This window comes from Dromaius novaehollandiae, chromosome 2, assembly GCF_036370855.1.
Source record: "Dromaius novaehollandiae isolate bDroNov1 chromosome 2, bDroNov1.hap1, whole genome shotgun sequence".
Lineage (NCBI taxonomy): Eukaryota > Metazoa > Chordata > Aves > Casuariiformes > Dromaiidae > Dromaius > Dromaius novaehollandiae.
In genome coordinates this window covers 68,367,982-68,384,259 of record NC_088099.1, presented here as the reverse complement: position 1 = coordinate 68,384,259, position 16,278 = coordinate 68,367,982, and the positions used below count along the sequence as shown (strand labels likewise).

General features: G+C 41.9%; 1 long non-coding RNA gene across 1 annotated transcript in view; it reads left to right on the top strand.

Annotated features, from left to right (window-relative positions):
- LOC112980867 (uncharacterized) overlaps positions 1-16,278 on the top strand; it is a 100,124-nt gene that overhangs the window by 23,785 nt on the left and 60,061 nt on the right. Inside the window, exon 3 of the long non-coding RNA XR_003258532.2 lies at positions 52-202. This is a non-coding gene — a long non-coding RNA (uncharacterized LOC112980867). The remainder of the gene's footprint in view (positions 1-51; positions 203-16,278) is intronic.

Genomic DNA, 16,278 nt, shown 5'->3' with positions numbered 1-16,278 from the left:
AGTAAGAGAAGAAACAGCTTCTTTTCCTGACATTGGCACTCTTTTCTTCAGCTTGCGCAGAAGGCTGACAGGCCGTCTTGCTCCTATCAGTGATATCCTACCAGCTCCTGGGAATTCAGCACCATGTTTGGCCTGTTCTCTGGTCCTCCTGAGCCCTTCATTTCCAAGCTGCAGAACCGCCCACACATCCATCTGAAATCAGGTAGGCACTGAGGATGCTTGACGTTGCTGAAAAGTCAAGCCTCGGTTGTCAGTTTTAGACATTTGTCTTCTAGGTGTTCGTCTACTGGATGATGGCTCGATTTTTGATTTTATAATATGCTCTTTGTAAAGGTTATTTTAAGCTTCCAGTGGAATAATAGCCAAGTAGGTGGCTTGCTTCCTTTAGAAGAGTTGTGTGAGAGTTATCTGATGTCCACGTATTTTAGCTATAGCTCTACGGTCGTTCTGATCTGTGGCATTTCTCTTAAGCTTTGTCTGCCTCACTTTCCCCATCTGTGAAAGGGGATATACAATTATTACTCAATAGTATGGGGCATTTTAAGATTTTCATATGCGACGATCCATGTTTAGTTAATTACTTAAGCACAGACCTGGCTTCAGGGATATGCGTAGCCAATGATTATGACTCAAGTAGTTATAAAGTTACAAATGCATATTAGTTTTTGTATACCTCACTGAAAGTAGGTCTGTGGGACAAAAGAATTTTCTGCTGATCATGTATAAATTCATACGTCAGCAGATTCTTCTGCTAGCTGAGGCAAATTAGGGGCCAAGCTATGCCTTTTTTATTACCTAGAGTGTGTTTTTTGTGCATCTCATATGTATTTTGTCCATTAACTGACCTCCTATTGCATTATGTAACCCCATTAATACCTGCTGTTATACCCAGCACCATCCTGGGGCTACATGGAAGACAGGCTAAATGGAGCGGAACTGCTCAGAACAGGCACTTTGTGGCTCAGCAGCAATTTTCTTGTGAGTTGAAAAGGCCTACTTGAACTGGCTGTTGTAGAGCTTATGGACAAAACAACTGTGCCCATTTGGGCTGCGATAACGGCTGTTGAGGAGGCCTCTGTGTCAGTGCTTTGCTTTTCTCCTGTGCACATGGTTGTTTCAGAGGGGACATCCACATAAACATGCCCAGTGGCATGTTATGCCTCTGGGTGCGCTCAGCCTTGTGATACTGGAAATGCTCTGGAGAGCAGTGTCTGAAAAGTTTTGTTGGCAGGCTCAAAAGGTGGAAGAGAGCAAAGTCTGGCTTGAAAACAGGCACAAGAGAGAGAATCAGTGGGTTGATTTCTCTTCCCCCTGCCTCCCTTCAGTGAGTTATCAGTTTGGCCCAGGAGCTTTCTGTGTAAGTGAGTGGAAAAAGCTGCCCAGAAGTGTTTAATTTGGGAAGATGAATATATTGTGAGATCACGAAGGGAACACAGTACTTCATCAATAGGGTGTACCCAAGGACACTACATCCATTCCTGTAGCTGCTGCCAGTTTGATTCCCAAGTCTCCTGAAATGTTTGCTCACAGGATGAATCAGCTGCAGTTACCGGAAGCTACAGTTTCTGGTCTGAATCAGATATTTCCACCTCTGAGCTCTCATTGGGCAATCAGGTGGAAAAGCCATTGATGCATAAGTAACAGCAGGAAATCATGGAATTGCAGAACTCTGACCCATTTAGAGAAAATGAACTGCTTAAAGCTAAAATAGGCCACCCTGAAAATAAAACTACTAGAATTAATGGTATGCCTCAAACTAATTATTTGAACAGACATTTCTAGCAAGTATGAAGCAGTAGCTCCAGTACGCATTCATGTGAGCTTGACCCTAGTTTGATTCTTCCACTCCTTTGCTTGTTAGCCTTCACGCAATTTTATGTGGAAAGGGGCACAACCCAGAATTTTAGATCTGAGTGTTGCTGGGTTGTTAGATCATTAAAAAGAGATGTGACAATTCCCTGCTTATCCCACCCTTCCATCTTTGTAATGGATGGGACCAAACCCTCTTGGCTCTGAGTACTCTGATGTGAAAGTTGATGTGAGATCCAGACTTTGTGAGCTACTCTAAATTCAAGAATAGTCAGGGACGTGAGGAACTGCATACACTGGAGCAAGGGAGCATCCTGGTGATGTGAGCAGCAGCTGAGCAGTACCATTTCCTCAGTGAGTAAAGGGTCTGCTGATGTGATGACAATCCTTGGCAACACAAGTTTCCGGTCCCAAGGAAGCTTACCATTAGGTTTTGAGATCACTCATCAAGTAGATAACTTATTACCTGAAATGTTGTCTGCAACAACCCAGAGCCCTGGAGCAGGACAGCAGCAGTACCGGAGGAGTCATGGTGAAGTCTTAAATGTACTGAGAAGAGACTAGGTCAGCCAAAGCAGCAAACCCGTAGGGCATGGAGTGAAGAGGAGTGGCAGCAATAAGAAGGTCATGATGACAACCCCTGAAGCATGCTGCAACACAGAGGCATTGTGTCTGAGAGACTGTTGCCATGACGTTTCTTTGGAGAAACATCTGGAGTCCTTGGACTTACTGACGTGGTGCTGCACCGAGAGCCAGAAACTCTGCCGTTACTTTTATTGAAACTCCATTGCTTAAAGAGGACTCAGCACCATCTCGACAATAAATCTATTGCCTTGAATGAGTGCAGTATCTCTGAGAGAAAGGAGACATCCTTCACATCAGATAGTCACATGTAGAAAAGCAAAATGATCTAGTGGCTTAATCTGAAGGGAAGATCCTTGCCCTTGGCTTCTGGAGACTGTTGTTTGGTGTTTTGGCAGGTCACTTTGGACTAATCGGATTTTAGTGACACATAACCAAAACAGTTGCTTCAGGCCCCAGACTGTGGGGCATAGGTAAGAAGTAGAGCATGTCATTCGGTACACAGACAGCAGGCCCCAAGTTTACCTTTTTTGGCTTGTGACTCCATGAATCAACCTTTGATTCTGCTTTGCACCCTGGGTTAAATAGGAACTTAAGATCTGATTTTCTGGGTCATTTAGCTCCCAGAATATCAGCTGTAAAATGGCTTGTTTCAACTTCATTAAATGCTTGGCATCTCTGAAAACAATGTTTTGGGTGTCTGGAGTCAAATAGTGATGCAGATCTTACTGGAGGCACCTAATCTTGGGCTTAAGGGGCATTATGAAGCTGAATTAAAGGTTGTTAGTTAGAGCCCTTTAATATCCCTGGTGGTATGTTCTGTACAAGAATTAATAAGGCTTTCTGGAAAGTACACGTCTCTCTGTTGGTGTCACATGTGAATTGCAAGTCAGAGCTGCTTGCAGTTTGGTCCCATTGGTGTTCAAAGAAGAGGAAAGCTGTGTGTGTTCTGTAAGTCAGTTTAGCGCTGGTATATGGAAGAAAAAGCTAAAGAATAGAAAAGAACATCAGATATTAGGAGAGCAGTTAATCTTTCTTCTAGAATGCTTTCTTTATTCAAAAGTACTTTCACACAGAGGGTTCTGCATTTCCATTACACCTTTGCTATGTGTCTTTGATTTTATCAGGCTGCCTCCAATTGCTTTGTCAGGGTTTGGTAGGTTATGGACTGTGCATTTAATTCGGGAGCTTTGGAAATTATTTTGAACTTTGTGTATGATTCACTGTACAAAAAGGAAAAATATGAAGAGGAGTGAACCTGGCAAAAAAATTGAGTTGTGAAATGTAATAGGGGAGACATGCATCTGTGTATATGTAGTAACACAGGAGTTCCTGGGATAAGAGACCAGCACTCGGGGTGGTCTGCGAAGGCGGAGGCCAGTAGGGTCCACACTGGCATGTCTGGGTCTGAGACAAGGCAAAGAAGGGTGTTCTGATCCCTGAGTTTACTGTCAGGGAAGGGACAGGGTGATAACGGCCATGGGAAGCATCAGAAGCATCCCCAAATGCTGCTCTCAGCTGAAGGAGGAAGCTGACAGCTTCCCGTAAGGCCATGAAGGCATCATCACAGGCTCCAACAGCTCCAGAAACTCAGGAGCTGAGTGGGGCCAATTGGTGCTCATGAGCGTTCACATTCATACAAGTGGAGGAAGGTAAACCAGAGCACCTCAAATGTTGTTTTCCTGGAGTAAAGCCTCCTCCATGTTCCCTAGTGAGGGTTCCTTCATCTTTGAAAATTATTCAGTGTCGTTTTTGTAAGTGGGTTAAATACTGGACATTGCTGGCTATCTTGCATGCTGACCCATCTAGCCAAAGTGTGTCTCTGCGTTTCTAGCCCACTACTAGTGCCCTTGTTCATGCTTTGATCAACCCCCTCCAATTTTCTTCCTTCTGTCCTTGTCATTTTTTTTCTCTTCTTTAACCAAAAGGATTTTTCCATATGCATGCATTGATCAGTCATGATCTCTTTCAGGGGCTGGCATTCCTCAGATTCTACCTCTTCCTTCCTGCCTCTCCCTTTCATTTTGCAGTGCTGCTGAACATATGTAAGGCATGTTTGTCTCCTTAAATAGCCACATTGCTGTTAGCCACATTTTTACTCAAGAGGGAAAGTCTGTGGAGTAGAAGGGCACATCCTGCAGGGTCTGTTGGACCTTGTTATTCTAGTCCAAACATTTTCAGAAATGCATTCAGGGAGTAGGAAACAGCTCAACTTGTGCTGGGAGTTAGATCAGCTGATCACAGTGGCTCTTTTTGGTTCTATTAATTGCAAGATTTCTCCTATCTCCAAGCCGAGTGTGAAATACCACTCAAACTTCTAAGCTTAGAGGTAAAGAGGTTTTCTTAATTAAGGCAAATAGACAGAGCCTGCTGCCACACAGGAAGTATTAAAATTCATTTGAGGCAGGAGAATTGCACTTACTTCCATGAACCTCTATTTGCAGAGAGATCAATGGGAAAAGAAAGTTTAAAGGATGTTATGACTGAAGAAAAGCTAATTGCTTGAAGCAGTTAGACCAGACTGGAGAAGTCCATTGTTGAAATTCTCATCCCAAGGAGATTTCACCCAAGGGAAACCTTTATGTGTTGTTCAGAAAGGGAGAAGTCTCAAGGGAGGAAATCGCGGAACAACCTGGGAATCTTAATTCCAGTGAGCTGCCAGAAGCAGATGGTGTTCATCTCAAGCTGCGAGGGATCTCAGCTCCAAAACTGGAAAGCTACTGACAAACACATGCAATAGACCCCTTAAAATAGGAGCTTTTCCTGGTTGCTATAGGACAGTAACCAGGGAGCCTAGCTTCCAAAATGGAACCAAGAGTGACCTTGGGAATTGAAGGTGAGTGCACAATATCCTGCACAGAGGGGAAACATTTCAGTGTAATCAGAACGGAAACATATACTTAAAAAAACAAAATTACATCATCAGACCAACAACACAGTTTCTGCTTAAAGTCCTCAGCTGGTCTTTGAAGTTATTTGAAAACTTTATTTAAAATATTGGGAAGAGAAGGTCTGGCATATATCATCCAGGTTTTTAGGAGGTTTTGATGATGCTTTTTAGAAAAAGGGACTTTATGTTATGCTACACAGGTAAAATCCTGTCCCTAATTAAATATTGGCTAGGCACCAAAAGTTTTAAGTACTGGCTGTTTTTCAAAGTGTAGATGACCCAGCAGTGACTTGCAGAGATCTGTGCTGGAATTGCTCTTGTACCATATTTGTTGGTGATTTTAAGGCTGAGCTGAAGATACGGTCATGACACATTGCTATCAAGTTTAGGAAAAATTAGAGGAGCACATAAAATCTAGTAAGGCTGATTCTGTGAGCAAAACAGTAGGTACAATTTAACTCATATACATACAGATTCATGTACAGTAGGAAGAAAAATCTGGTCTTTTCAGACGGTGAGGAGTCTGGACAAGCAGATTTTCTTTCAGAGGCAAAGATCTAGGAGTAGTTGCTGATAGCTGCTCAGCCTGCTTCACTCAGGCAGAGAGGTGCTAAAGTCTTGCTTTAAGTACCCAGAAAGGAAAGCTACAGTCACAGGCAGTGGAAACTTAAATATCCTTAAAATAAATGAAAGGAAATAATTCTGCAGACTTCAGTGCTACAGCATGTCATAAAGCCTAAGGTTTGCCAGATTTAAAGGATTAGATCATTCTACTACCATTAACAGCTTTACAGCAGACAAATTAAATGACCAATATGAAACATCAAAATCTGGGTTCCACTTCTGGGAAGGAAAATAAAGAAAAATATCTTCCATAACACCATACAATATGACAGGCATACTTTATTAGGCATACTTTTAGTCTGACAGAGGTTACTGTCCTCTGACACAGAGCAGTGACCTGAACTAATGAGTCTAAAATGCAACTTTTCTGTTGTTTTCTGATGCACCATCTTAGATTTCAGTATTTCTGAGAAAGAGAAAGCCTGTCTGTGGACTTCAATGGACTACATGTGTTTCCCCATCAGATATCAGTATTTTATGGATACTTTCATTCTCCTCCATGAATGAGGGTGAGGTTTCAAAACCTGGCTGAGTTCCAAAATTCAGGGAAAACCAAATAGTTTGATATTCCCCTCAAAGAAAAAAAAAATTTATATTTGGTTTCCTGTCAACTGAAATTATTGGCAGTTTGAAATGTTGTCTGTCTCCTTTGTCTCTTTGTATTATATAATGTATTGAAAATAAGAAATTACATTATATGATATTTATTATAGCAATGCTTTCCAAACTAAATGTAGCCCACTCTCTGCTAAGTGTTTCCTGTGAGATCCCAAAAGTCACGTGTGATTATTTGAGAGAAGGTCTGAAGGTCAGTCTCAGTCTCATAGTCTCAAAATTTTCCAAGACCCTGAATTATATATTAAGATGTAATAAAAAAAAATCCGGAAGTATAAAAATTGTTTTAAAATTAGACCGGAATGAAAGAAAATGAATCATTTCTACCACAAAATCAATCATTGATATAACTGCTGTATGTCATTGGGGATCTGACCACCTTTCTACTCATTTTACTCCCAATAGACTTGTCCTGAAGAAATAGGTCTTTTTCTTTGCCTTTTTTTTCCTTTTTGCTTTTATCCCTTGAGGGAGAATTATAAGACATTTCACAGTAGAATAGATTAGTGATGTAACAGCATATGTAGTACTTAGTTAACACAGGTTCATATAGACATGCGGCAATTACTAGCATTTTTCTGGTATTATGTTATAACTGCTGAAATCTGATAAAACCCTACCAAAGCCAAATCTTTAGACACCAGGTAAAATCGCTGAGAGCACCTAAGGGTGTGCTCTCATATCACATAAACATGTGATGTGTCATTTTTCAAACAGTTTGGCATTTAGCCTTTGTTTGAAGTAACTTTTAAGAACTCAGACTCGGGCTAAAATTTTCAGATGCTCCAACGTCTCTGTGTGTATTTATATATAGGTAGACAGATATGTATATGGCAAATGTACATTGAAAATATCACTGTGCATGGTTTAAAAAGGGGACTAGTGGGAGACTTATTCGTGGGATTTCAGGGCTGAAGGAATCATATCTTGAAGGAGGAATTGAAGGAAAATACTTTATGCATCGATGACGTGTATTCCAAACTTATATATGCAGTCCATTCTGTCTCTCAAGAAGTGCCATTTCCTCATGAAAACTGATAATCAAGGAAGAAGTCCACAGCAAACTTACAAGCCATTACTTACAAATGAAATGGTTAGACATGAACAACTCTTCCGTTGTTTTGTCTGCATAGGTAGGAGCACAGTGGTACTAGACACTGGGAGTTCCTAATGTCATCTTATATTAGCAGTACTCTGTTGATAACTAGGAAAATAGCAAAGTAGTGAATAAGGACTTAATTTTCACAGATTTTTTTTACTGAAAGCTTTACTATCTTGAAATTAAAATTGCTTTCTCTAGATTAACCTCTAAACACCAAGCTACTCTTGATATTCAGCTCAGTAACTAACTTGTCTTGGTGGCTAAATTAGAAAACACTGCAAATAAATCATGTACTATGTTTAGAGCACTTCCGTCTGTCATGATCAGAAATGTTGTGATAAAGGTAATTGATTAGTGCTCTTGGCCGGGTGTAATCACTCCAAGCATCAGCAGCTGCAACACCTGATGTGGCCAGTGGAAAGAAAGCCTGGATGTAATCAGCTATGATTAGGCATAGCTGGTTTTTAGGCTGTGAGGAACAATCATTGTGGAGCAGTTGGTTTGAGATCTTGGTTTGATTTTGAAATTTGCTGTGAAGCCCTCAGCATAGCTGACAAACTAGCTCATTTTCTGGGTGCGGTCCTCCAGGGCTTGGGAAGGACATCTGCAGTGTTCACAGAGACAGTTTTTTAGATTGCTGAACATTGATGAGTCGGGAAATTGTTGTGGGTAGTTCATGGCAGCTCAGAGTATACTTCTGAATGGTGCACAGTTATAGTCAAGATGGACTCATCTGCTGCTAATAAGAATGCCACAAGTATTTTTTTTCCTCTAAGATTTCCATCGGGCTGTGGGAGTCAGTGGGGCATCATTGTTTTGCTTTACTGTGCCTGCAATCCAGAGGGCTAGAATGGGCAAAAAAAAGGAGAGAGGACAAGCCCAAATCTGAGAATGCAGACAGGTAGCTAATGCAAACCCAGGTTGGTGCTAAGACAAGGAAAAGAGCCAAGACAATACAAGTATAGCTCTGGCTTCCTTCCAGAGGCTTCTGCAGAACGGGAATGTTTTTGCTGTTCACTTACACAGCTGACCTGGGCTTGTGCCAGGGGAGGGGGAAGGCCGAGAAGGGTGTGCGTGTGTTTGTCTTTCCCTCTGCCATATGAAATATGTCTACTTTCCTCCCAGTGACCACGTCTGTTTGCAAAATTACCATCTCCCCTGTGGAATGAGGCTGTCTGAACAGCAAGTTTGTAGGGAGGGGCAGCTGGACAACATTTATGTTTGTTTTGCTCTGGTTTTCATTACTGAAAGTTTTGTCTTTCAGCACCTATGAGGAAATGTGCTAAATAAGGCTTTTGCTTCTGTAATGACAATGTCTAAAATGTCCCCTTCTGATTAGCATTTGTGTTTGCTTATAGAGTATTTTTAACTTCTTCTTTTTAATAGTCTTTAGGAGGGTCTGAGCTACACTTGAGAACTAAAAGCCCTTTGAAAATGTTGTGTCATCATTCAAGTATTCCCTAATAGGTCTAATATCTGTTTAGAACAAAATGGTTTACAGTGCATTTAATAACTTCTGAAAAGTAACTGATTCGTTCTGGACTGATTTGCTGCTGTTGTACACACAAACAAGATTTATAAGAGGAGAGGTTAAATGCATGTGTATGCATGTATATAATAGGTAGATACAAATAGATATATTTCTATATTAATTTTAAAGCAGTTGTTAAGGAATAGCAAACTGAAACTGTCTAGAGGTAGCCACTTAGCACAACTTCTATAGAACTTGCTTAGCATGAGTAGCTAAATTTGCTGAAGCCTTAGGCTGCACTTAGATAAGACAATGAACTTTTACTTAGTCCAGTAAGAAAAGGGCCTCAGAGCTGGTTCCAGATGGGAAGATAAGGAAGTTACAAGCAGTCTGCATTCCTGTGTCTCACACTCGGAAAGGGAGGATGTCAAGGCTTTGAAATAAGACCAGTGCAGAGCATTAGGACCTTGAGGGGCAAAGCCTTAGCTCACTGCTGGGGCAGTGTTAATTGTTATGATTTAGAATCACCTCCTCCTCCTCCTCAGGACCTTAAGAGAAAACAGGAAGACCCAACAAAAATAAAGGTACAACTGTCAGCAGAGACTGCAAAAAAATAAAGATAAGGAGAAAAACAGCTTACCTAGGAACGATGAGATCCAATGAGGAGCAGGAGACCCCAGGCCTAAAAATTACTATTGGTCTAACTACCGCGTGAAGGGTGGGAAACTTAAGTTGAAAAAACTATAATTGCCCAGGATTTTATTTTTGTTGGGGTCCCTCTTCGGAGGCACGCAGCTCGAGCTGTAATTACTGCATGCATGTAACTAAAATTTAATTATTTAATTTGCTTTGATTTGGCTCTGAACTTTGCTTGCGGGAACCTAGGGTTGGGCCCTGTTATGGTGGCCGACAAGCCTAATTTCCATAACACGGTGAATACAGTTGGAAAAACAGTGGGTTTTTTTGACACAGTTCAGGTGTGCTGATGTTGTTGAAATTATCTTCTTCCTGCAGTGGTCTTTAAGTTCCCTCAGATTTGAGAGTTTGGCAAAAGTGGCCCTCAAATGGTGGGACAGGGGCCCAGGGAAAGGTTTGCATCTGTTCTTGTTTCAGTGAGTGCTTGCAGGTACCCATGTCACATCTGGTGCCTCCTCAAGTGGAGAAGGGATGATTTTTCCACATAGTGATTTGATGTATGCAGTTTGCAGCGACAAGGCTTTTGCTGGCATCCTGTGAAAGACCGGGCCAAATGTATGCGGTGCCTCCTCTCCCCTTTACCTGCGATGCGCATTCCTCTGAGCACCCATCACCTACGGGCTGGCTTAAGATAGCTAATGAGCTGCGTCATCCCCAAGGCAGACTTCCTCCCTCATACTGTAGGCTAGGGAAGCCCAGAAAGGTTCATGGTTGCCCAGGAATATACTGCATCAGGAAATCAGACTCAGTTAACTGTGTTGTCACTTTGTGATGGCCAAATGAGGAAAATGGATCTGTTTAAATGGTCTCTTTTGAAAGCAAATAATTCTACATGAAATCATGTTATTGCTTTTGTCCGGACCCAATCAGCTGGGCACAGCAGTGTGGCTCTGGAAGGCTGGCTTGTGACTTCTCCCTGTTACCCCCAGCAAGGACAATGACCTTCAATAGCAGTTTCCTGTAAGGGCAGTGTGTGCAGTTTGCCTCATTCTCATCCCTTTAGCTGATGGGGAGCAGTCCATCTCTGAGTGGTCTTACTACATACCCACTAAGAGCTAAAAGAAAACTAATGTTAATGACAGCAATATGTTGAATGGGTATCAAAGATGCTGTAGGTCACTTGATCAAATGCAAACTGAGCTTACTACATTGAGATGTGCCTCAAGAGTTCTGCAGAGATCCCTGTAGAGTTGTTGTTTTAGGAAGCCAGGGAGAGATGGCTTAGATGACTCACTCTACTAAAGCCGGCAAAATCTTGCTGATCAGACTCCAGTGCCGAAACTGCTCTCCATTGCTGCTCAGGTAACTAATTTGACATTCAGCACCTCTTTGAAAGAAGACAAGCTAGTAGGACGATGAACAGCACTACCAGATACGTGAAGATTACCAGGAAAATTGTTTCCATGAATATTTGGACCTCCAAGAAGGACTCTTACAGGCACACTATGTTCCATGCATTTACCTAGCTAGGAGCTATACTGGGAGGCACACCAGGATTCATCGGCTCTGTAGGGTGGTGCCCAGCTGTGTCCTGAAAGCTGTGTTCTTCTGTGAGCAAGGGCAGCTGCTTCTGCTATTAACCAGACCTTGTCATTAGTGAGCCTTTTTGTGGCTGTAACCATTAGGCATTGAGGTCTGTGACAGCAATGCTTAATTTCACGTAGGATCACTTCAGAGTTGGAAGTACAGCAGTACTGACTGGAACAGGGCTGAAACAGGTATTCCTTTGTTTCCAGAGAGGAATGTCTAATGTCATACCAGATAGTTAAAGGTGTAGAAGAAAAGGGTGGCAGGCAGGGGCAAGGGGGAGAATTGGGAGGAAGAAAAGCACTTTGAGTTTCTTCCCTGTATTACAGGCCACATTAATAAGACATCCAGCACTTGAACTCTGAGTATGTGCTCAAAATTTCCTCTCACTTCTGAATGACCTACTGCACAAACATTAACATGTTGACATGTAATAGCTACCTTCAAACAGGATATTATTCAGCACTCTAAAATAATCTAAAAACCATTTGAAGTAGCCAGGTTAATCTCCATCACCTGTGAGTGGGGGGAATAAAAAATAAATTGTTCACAGCTGATCCCTTCCCTAGCAAAGCCCCAAAGACTCTTGCAACTGTTAATGTGGCTGGAATCAATTAACTGCTGCACTGTTCTTTTAGGCTCTTAAATATTTAACTTCTAAGCTTGGACTTAGATAGGGACTGTGGCATCCTCTTCCCAGTATTATTTCAACATTTTTAAGATTTTCTGGTCCAGTGAAGACTTGTTTAGAAAATCAATCTGTTAAAGGCAGTATAGGGAAATTACCTCTATTTAAAGAAGAAGGCTTTAGTGTTTATGCTTTGTTCTGTGGATTATGATTTTGGCTTAAGTCATGCCAAGTGAGCTGATGTGAGTGATGAGATGTGGATATGTATGGAAAGCTTATTGGAAAGAAACAATTGCATCTACTTAGTTTATGAGATAAAAGCCACACAGGTTGTACTTGTACAACACCAAAATCCTTCTGACATGAAGCAACATTAATTGGACCTGTTTCAGTTAGAATGGTAGTTCTTTCTCTGTAAAGAAATGGCCAACAGAAATACCTAACTGAGCAAAAGGGCCACCTCTGGTATTCCTCCTGCATTCTCATAGGGGCCAGGTCACCCACAGCTGTATTTTTGACCTGCCAGTATTTAAGTGGCTGGTCAATTGTGTAAGCCTGTTGGAAAGAGGTGTCCTCATAACCTATTTTTCAGTTTTTCGCTGTGTGTTTGGGGGAGGTAGCAGAAAGAAATGTGTGTAGGAAAAGAGCTTCAAGAATAGGGAAGGCTGAGGAGTTGATCCCTTTGCCAAAAAGGAGTGGGAGGCAGTAGAAGTTCATGCCATTCTTTCTTTTGAGGTTTTCCCTCCTTCTTGGAGGTAACTACTCAAGCTAATGGACCTCTCTGATGTTATATGTGCTGGAAAACAGATTTACTCAACAGTTACAAGCCTTCCCTTGGCTGACAAAGCATGGGTGTGTTCACTGATAATGTAGGCTTCACGAGTGAAGACCCCTAAGAAGGTCCCCACTAGCCATCCTTTTGTTTTACGGGGAAAATAATTCACAGGCAAACCTCTTAGGCCTATTAGTCCATCACTGGCTCTTCTCCACTATTCCTGACCTCCCTGCTTCCATCTGTCCTCCAAAATGTGCTTTTGAGAGGTGAAATAGGATACTTTTGTCTGTATATTTTGCTGTCAGTGATCACAGTAACAGCTAATCCCAGAGCATTTAAAGCATGATGATGCCAGTTGTACATTTAACAGCCTTCAAAGCCACTATTAGGACGTTTCTTTTGCCAATGAAAAGAATATAAATACTTGTCAGACAGCTTTGGAATCAGGTGCGTAACGTTCTGGATCTGAAGAGAAAACGTTTCATTTTCAGCCCCGTCAGCCAACAAAGCAGTGCTGAGCTTTTCCAGTCCTTAGCATCCCAAAGGGTATTATACTGAGCTAGTGACCAGCCTTGGAGAAGGAAGGATTGAAACCCAAGAGCAGGGACTGACACTTTGCACGACCCTCGCTCAGTGGAGCAGCCAGCATGTATCAGCTCTGCCAGTAACTGCAAATGGATTCCTTTGAAGCCAGTATCATTTCATATCACATAAGATTATAACTAAACTAAACTTGAACAATTTAGGATTTTTAGAAACAGTTTGGATTTGATCTTTCACCCAATTAAACCCCATTGCTATTATGGCTGGACACACTCCAGCAGTTGTCTTAGTGAAGGTTCCTGCCTATTTTCTAATTTATTCCTAATCATCTTGGTTTCCTTAGGCTTGTTTTGGGAGAAGAAAGTAATGCTCACAGGTATCACAGCAGCTCAGCTTCTGCAGAGCTGAATCATTTCCATGGCTCCCATTACTCCTTTAGGAGGAGCAAGAAGGAGGAGAATTGCTGAGGTAGGTGGCCAAGTAGCCCACGTGCTACCTGAACAAACAGTAGATGCAGGAAGGCAAAAGAGAGGTAGCCAGCTGTAATGAACGTTGGCCTTTTATAAGGAGAGAGAATAGTGACTGGACTGAAAGGTAGGGGAAAAGCAGTGGGTTTTGTGATGGTGAGAGAAGGAGAACAGAAGTGAATGTAAATGTGGGTGGGAGTATGGGAGCTAGGGGTATGCAAGGGGAAGGAAAGGGATTGTCTATGCAGGAAAACCTGACTTTCGTTGGAGTTATTTTCACTTTCAGTAATATTAGAGCCAGGACATCTTGTTATCTGTTTTCCTCAAAATTTCAAAGCTTCCCCACTAACACTGCCCAAGAAAATCATCTCACAATGATACTAAGATTCCTTAAATAGTGACAACTCACCTGCCTCAGCTCCTACCTTTCCTTCTGCAGACTTTCAGGCAGTGTATTATACCGTAGTCATTACTGGAGAAAGACTTGCACCTTTTAAACGCATGAAATGGACACTTTTAGATTTGGTCGTTGGTTATTGATCCCCCTCCCCCCCCCCAAAATTCGTATTGTACGAATGCTTCTCTGGCATGCACTGTGGTTATGCCCATAGTATAAAACTGAAAAAGTGGTTGCTGGTCTCTCAAGATCATGGCTCAATCACTTTGCCCCAAATAGTCCCTCTTTTTCGTTGGTCTGTGCTGCCAGCTTCCACACAGGAGAAATCTCATCATCAGATAGAGCAAGTGCAGAAAGTCCTGGTAGCTCCTGTCCCGTGCTAACAGGGCATGAGTAGAGGAAGGGCACAGAGCGTTGGGCCTGTGAGCAGCTGGAGCTATAGGCAGCATAAAGACTAAGTCATACAGAGGGAATAAAGCCATATTTGCCCATACCTTGTGGTGCCATACTCAGACACAACTTAGCTAGATCATAGGCTGTGCCTGCCTGTGTTCACACAGGTTTTCCTTTGACGTCTTTCAGCACCTCAGAACTGCTGGTACTGCTTTTGCCTAGGCTTTATAAACAAAACCATGCTGTGACCTCTCCAGTTCTGGAACCTGATTAAAGTTTTTTTAAATTATATTTCTAACAGATTACTGTGGCCTTGTTTTTAGCCACGCTTCCTGAGGCTAAAAATTCTGCTTTTAGTAGGGCAGATGCCAGGACTGCAATGTCATGACCACTTGAAAGCTCACCTGTTCCTGACAGGTTCTTTTGGGTCAAATCAACTGTGAGGAGTGGGCAAGCTGGGGAGAGTAACTCTGTCTTTAATTTTCAGTCAGCTACAAAATCTCATTGCAAAGATGTGGTAACAGGGTGAGGGCAATAAAGGAGGGATTTCCTGTTTTTCTCTCTCTTTTTTTTTTTTTTTTCCTAGTTCCAGACGCCATGTAACTGGCAGTTCCAGGTACTGTTTACAGTGACTGCTTAGACTGACAGCTGTGGTGCCCCTATGGTAAGGCACAGCAAATGTGTCTAATCGAATAGCCTTTACGTCTCCTCCAGGAGGGTGACCACAAATGCTAGAGCTTCTTTTTAAGCATAGAATACTAAGAAGTGGATGGCTTTTTTTGCATACTCTGTAGCAGGCATTACCGGTTAGCAGCCATTTTACAAGACTTGTTTTGAGGGTTTTTCCATTATTTCAACATATCTATCCTATGTAATTTAAGAGGAGAACATAATGGAATTGACTTTCTAGCATATTTTAGGTTGAGAAACCCAGTGGATAAAAGAAGCATATATATACATGCTTGTACCTGGAAGCCAGTTGTCAGGTGGGTCTGGTTAATGACGAAACCCAATAAAAAGATAGGGACAGAGATATGTTGTGAACAACATCTTTTTTCCATCATCTGACTGGAGTTCACTTTTTCTGATCCAGATCGGTTCGTTGATAAGGTCACTTCACATATTAAAAGGCCTGAGTTTGTGTGAATTTTGGGAGGACAGCACTGACAGATGTTACAGATTTTAAACACAGTCATGCCTTTAGGCAACAAACTGAAAATTTTATTCAGGGAAAACTCAAACAATGATAGGCGTGGTATGCAACCAGTATTGTGAGGATGCTGGAATTCATTCAAATGCCCAAGAGGCAATGAAACTTGCTTAAATGAATAAAATGAGCTTTCTGTTAAAAGAATACACAAGATGTTTCTGAATGTTGCTGCTAAGGTCAGGGAGTCAGTGAACACCTGACTGTTCGATATAAGGTCAAGAAAGAAAGAAGAGGGGTGATAAGACAAGAAAAACTGGGTATGTGGTTGCTTTGTTTAACCCCTGGCATGCAAAATCAGATGTGTATAATTCTGAAGAAGCTTTCAAGGGAAGAATCCCATGTGTGACCTTGTTTCCCCCTTAGTGACAATCACAGAACTCTGCTCCTGCAGTCCACTTAAAAGGTGGGAAAGGCTTGTTCTTCTAAGAGCCCAGGACATAGGGGTTTTTTTGTTCATTGGCTTTTTTTGTTTGTTTGTTTCAAAATAATAGAAACGGTATGTTTTACTCCCTGAGGGATGAGGTGTTTGTACAAGCACCTCTCTACATT